The 5,683-nt window shown below is 43.0% G+C and overlaps 1 long non-coding RNA gene across 1 annotated transcript in view; it reads left to right on the top strand.

The window, feature by feature from the left end:
- The window catches only part of LOC109299470, a 22,516-nt gene extending 17,254 nt beyond the window's left edge, over nucleotides 1-5,262 (top strand). The window contains exon 3 of the long non-coding RNA XR_002097874.1: nucleotides 5,112-5,262. This is a non-coding gene — a long non-coding RNA (uncharacterized LOC109299470). The remainder of the gene's footprint in view (nucleotides 1-5,111) is intronic.
- Nucleotides 5,263-5,683: the final 421 nt, after the last annotated feature.

The raw sequence follows: 5,683 nt of genomic DNA on the forward strand, positions 1-5,683 counted from the left end.
GGATGCCTACCTGGCTGGACTCATTTGAGTCCCGTTTCTTGTTTTGGGGTTTTGTTGTTCTCCCGCCCTGGCGGGGGGTCGGGCTAGAAGATCTACTAGGTCCCTTCTGACCCTAAATCTATGAAACTATGAAACTATGATCACAGAACTTCAGCTTCTACAATTGCAATCTGCTGTTTGGTGAGAGAGGCAGTGGTCTGCTGGAAAGAGAGCCTCTACCTCACTGCTCTGCACTGGGGAGGAAGCTCTTCTCAGCCAGAACGACTGACATGCTCGACCAGGCTTTAAACTAAGCCTTCCAGGGGATGGGGGGACTACCACCACAGCAAGCCCACTGGGCAACTTTTGTAAATCCAGCAGGCTAAGGCACTCAAGGGAACCCACCCCTACCCTAACCCCAGAACAATGTGTAGGGAAGATTAGGGCCTCCAATGGGACACTTATGTCTTTGTATACCAATGTAAGGAGCTTCAGGAATAAACAGGAGGAACTGGTCCTCCTGCTAGATAAGAATGACTATGATCTCATAGGGATAATGGCAATGATTGGCAAATCAGTCAGCAATGCAGAAGTCCTTGATTTCAGGAAAGCTGACTTTGACAAGCTCAGGAGGCTTGTTGGAAAGGCCCTAAGGGACCACAACCTGCAGGGAAGGGGAGTTCAGGATGTGTGATTGCTCCTCAAGGGAGCGATCTTGAAAGCACAAGCAATGTCTATCCCATCTCAAAGGAAAGGTAGCAAAAGGGCACAGCAGCACCTTCAGCTCTGCAGGGAATTTGTGGACATCCTGCATCTAAAAAGAAAGACCTATAATGGATTGAAGACTGGAACCACCTCAAAGGAAGAGTATTTTGCACTGGTCTGGACCTGTAGGGAACGAACCAGGAAAGCCAAGGCTGTGACTGAACTCCAGCTGGCTACACATATCAAGGACAATAAAAAGTCCTTTTTTAGATATGTGGGGAGCTGGTGGAAAAGCAAGGGTAACATCAGACCCCTGCTAAACCAAATGGGAGAACTGGCAACTGACACCCAGGAAAAAACCAACCTGCTCAATGGTTATTTTTTGTCAGTTTTTCACCAGCCGCAAGGGACGGCTCTGCTCAATATGGTATGGGATGGCCTGGGTAAGGGATAATGGTCACACTACATCAATGTAGACCAGGTGAAGAAACACCTTGAAAGACTGGACACCTTCAAGTCAGCTGTCCCAGGCAGTTTACAGCCATGGGCATGAATCTTCGAGAACTCATGGTGCTCAGGTGAAGTGCTCAAAAACTTGGAAGAAGGCCAATGTGCTGCCTATCTTCAAGAAAGGGAGGAAAGTAGATCTGGGGAACTACAGGCCTATCAGCCTGACCTCTATCCCTGCAAAGATCTTGGGAAAAAATTATCAAAAGGACCATTCTTAACAAACTTGCTGATGGCAACGTCCTGAAGGATAGCTAACATGGGTTTGTTGCAGGTAGGTCTTGCCTGACCAATCTCATATCCTTCCATGACCAGGTGATATATCACCTGGACAAGGGAGAAGAGATTGGCATCATATATCTTGACTTTAGAAAAGCCTTTGATCTGGTGTCCCATGATCTCCTCATGGAAATATTGGCCAACAACAGCGTCGGGTACATCACGGTACTATGGCTGGGAAATTGGCTTCAAGGTCAGACCCAGAGAGTGGTATTAGATGGAAGTAAATCATTGTGGTGCACCGTCACCAGTGGGGTCCCCCAGGGCTCCGTCCTTGGGCCTATACTCTTTAATATCTTTATTAATGATGTAGACATTAGTATCAGAAGTGGACTGGCCAATGTGGAAGAAATCAAACTTCGCGTTGTGGTTGAATCAGAACTGACAGAGCCAGTTTTTCTTTATTTAGGGCTATACTGTGATCACAGGGAGGATTTCATACAGCAAGGGGAATCACCCACTTGTCTGTTTCAAAGGATTTCTCCCCCTCTCTAAGTTTTCAAGCATTTTTATACTTAAGACAGATAAAGAGAGAAAAAAAATACGACCTTGGAGAAACTAAAACAAGTTTACTTAATTGGACATCTGTGCACAGGGTAATAAGACATGCAGGATTTCTTATCTCAAAACATGTAACTGAAATAAGCAGTATCAGCACTTCTGGTCTCTGTCTGTTTTTCTTAGTCAAGTAGGCCAGAAGCTCAACTAAATTTACTCCTACATTCCCTAATTTTTTTTTTAACAAGTTAGATATTTATAGCCATTAGCTTTTCAACTTCTAGTTTTTCTTTCTCTTTACTTTCTGGTATTTCAACATACAAACTATATACTTTGTTTCTGGTTGATGGGCTATTCCTCATTTGCTTGGAAGCACAGGTTAAGCAACCTTGTATTATCATAAACACTAGGCATACTCCAATAAAAACAACCAACAATATCAACAAACTATGAAAGATGGTACAGCATAAGGAACTGAAAATAGAGCTAAACCAAGAATTCAAATTCCAACTATCTGACTCATGCAATTTAACTGCTTCTTTTCAAATATGTTTACTTAAATCCTGGATTTCTTCTGAATTATCCAGAATATAAGTACAACATTCTTTGCCTATTAAAGCACAGACTCTTCCTTTGCTGACTAGTAAATAATCTAACGCAAGTAGGTTTTGCAATGTCATTTGCCTTATTTTCTTCATTTCTGTATTTATTGTATCAAAATTATCAGCAGGGGCATTAGCAATCTTTTCCAGACACGCTGCAACTTTCTTTATCTTGGACATAGCTAAGCCTGCGTCATAGCTGGGGAACATTATACCTCAAAAATTTGATTTTCTGTAATTTTGTGAACATTGCGAATTCTTCCTTTAGGTAAGTGAGATTTAATAGTAAAGGCTGGATATGCTGCGGGGACATAGCATGTTCCTCTCCAACCGGAGGGAAGATTTTTATAGGCCTTATCTCCACATGCAAAATAGTGACCAGCTAGTGCAGTATATCCACCTGTATTACAGCATGGGGACATCATCCATTGTGAATAATAGCCTGAAAATTGACCTGCAGGGGAGTAGTTAGATATCCAGGAACCATTAGAGAATCAAGCGCCATTTATCCTAAATTCTAACTTGCACTTACTGACCCCTACTATAACACGAGATCCATTACAGGTCCAACAGAACTTTCCAAGGATGGCATAAACTATTCATACATAGGCCGACTGGTTGCAACTTACATGCTGCCTTGTTTCATTTCCATGAAAATCTGAATAGTAAGGGGCTAACATCTGAGTTGCATTCAAGGGTACCAGTATCATGGGTATTCCTCAAGTAGAATAGATAGGGACATGATTACATATCCAACAATGAGAGACATTTAAATCTATCCCAATTTGATTAACTAAAGACAAAAACACATTTTCATGAAATGACCTTCTTTGTCAGTGCGGAAGTGTAGTTTGGTTTACAGTTTCTTATAACTGATAAGTCAAGTTCATATAAGATGGCCCAAAAGGAAATACTGAGAACTATTTAAATCACGACTAACCAACTCCACCTTGGGAACCAGGAACTAGGTGAAGGCCTTTTTCCTGTCCCGAAGGGCATAGTGGTGTCATCGGGGCACATCCTTTTTGCTCTGTAGTAGTGGCAAATCCTCTTTGCCAGTAGGTGCTTGGCTCACTACTGGTCTTGAGCTCTCCTGCTGGCAAGTACTAGGCTCACTATCAGTCTGTGGAGGCTGATTACAAGATTGATATGGAGGAGACTCTGGGTCTAACAGGGCTGATGTTTTCTTACTGTGTGAAGCGTGGATCCATGTCTGGAGTCCTTGACACTCTATTGCAGTGTTGGTAGTCAGGAGTACCTGGAATGGGCCTTTCCAGTGAGGTTCCAGCGATGACTTTCATTGATGGACTTTTATATAGACCCAATCTCCAGGCAGGATAGAATGGCACGGCTCATCTGGTTCTTTGGGGAGAGCTGCCTGTACCTGTGAATGAAAACCCTTAAAACACTTCATTAGTGCCTTACAATAGTCCAGAACAGTATCATCAAGTGAATGTATATCACAAAAGTGGGAGGCAAGAGGTGGCAAGACAGGGAGTCTCATGGGTCTTATCATTAGAATGTCATGTGGGCTAAGCCCAGTCTTTCAGTTGGCAGTAGATCTCATACTCATAAGGGCTATGAGAAGTGCATCTGGCCATTTTAGGTGAGTCTCAGCACAAATTTTGGCCAGTTTATTTTTCAGAATGCCATTTAGGAGTTGCACTTGGCCCAAGGCCTGTGGATGGTATGGGCAATGAAAGTTCTATTGGATCTGCAGGACTTTGCAGATTTCTTTCATTATCTGTCTAGTAAAATGAGTTCCTCTATCAGAGTTTAGGGATAAAGGAATACCCAACCTTGGAATAAAGTCTCTGAGCAACATTTTTCTTACAGTGATGGTGTCAGCTTTTGCACATGGGTAGGCTTCTACCCATCCAGAAAAACATACATACAATAACAAGAACATATTCATAAGAACAATATTTCTGCATTTGAATAAAATCTATTTGTAAATTTACAAACGGTCCCCAAGGTGGGGGATGTACTGCCTTCTTTGTTTCTACAGGCTTTCCCACATTATGGACTTGGCAAATAGGACAGGTGTGGCAGTACTGCTTAGCCACAGATGGAAGAGTTGGAGCAAACCAATCAAGCTTAACAGCTTCTATCATCCCCCCATGCCTTTGCTCACATATGCCATGACATGGTGTATGCGAGCAAGATGAGGAAGAAGGAACATTGGGGCCACCAGGTGGCCATCCGGGGCACTCCACAAATGATCAGGGTGTAACAAACACCCAGCCATTCTCCAGGTATGTTTCTCTGGTTTTGGAGCCTGATCTTGGAGAAGGGCAATGTCGTGAAGACTTGCCAATGGAGACTGGTCAGTTGGAATAGACAAAAACACAGGCGTAGCCTGAGGAGTGGAAATAGCCGCAACTTTGGCAGCGGAATCTGCCAGAGCATTCCCACGTGTAACATCATCATAAGGTTTCTGGTGAGCTTGGCATTTAATAATAGCAACAGCAGAAGGTAACTGTAAAGCATTCAACAAGGCATTTACATATGGACCATTACTAATCTTGGCACCTCCAGGAGTGAGGAAGCCTCTTTGTTTCCAAAGTTGACCATAATCGTGTACAATACCAAAAGTGTAGCGAAAATCAGTATAAATATTAACAGAGGCACCAGAGGCTAGGGTGCAAGCCCTGGTGAGGGCCACAAGCTCAGCAACTTGCGCTGAATATGTATTAGGTAAATGATGGCTTTCGATAACATCATATTGGGAACATACTGCATATCCTGTAACAAGGAAACCTTTTGAGTTTCTTTGACGTGATCCATCAACATAGAGTACTAGATCTGGATTTTGCAAGGGGTTGTCCTTTAGATCCATGTGGTGTGTTGTTAGGTGAGCACTACAAAAATACAATCATGTGGTTCACCATCTGAAGGGGTAGGTAACAGGGAAGCAGGGTTTAAAACAAGGCACCTAGTTAAGGTGACATTTCTAACAGAGAGAAGCAAGATTTCATACTTAGTTAATCTAGCATTTGAAAGGTGTTGGGTTTTTGTTTTTAGTAAAAGGGCTGCTACAGCACGTGGGACAGCAACAGTAAGGGGAGAACCTAATACAAGGGTAGAGGAAAGTTCAACAGTGACAGCAGCTG

Source organism: Gavialis gangeticus, unplaced genomic scaffold (assembly GCF_001723915.1).
Source record: "Gavialis gangeticus isolate Ggan-Ray unplaced genomic scaffold, GavGan_comp1, whole genome shotgun sequence".
Lineage (NCBI taxonomy): Eukaryota > Metazoa > Chordata > Crocodylia > Gavialidae > Gavialis > Gavialis gangeticus.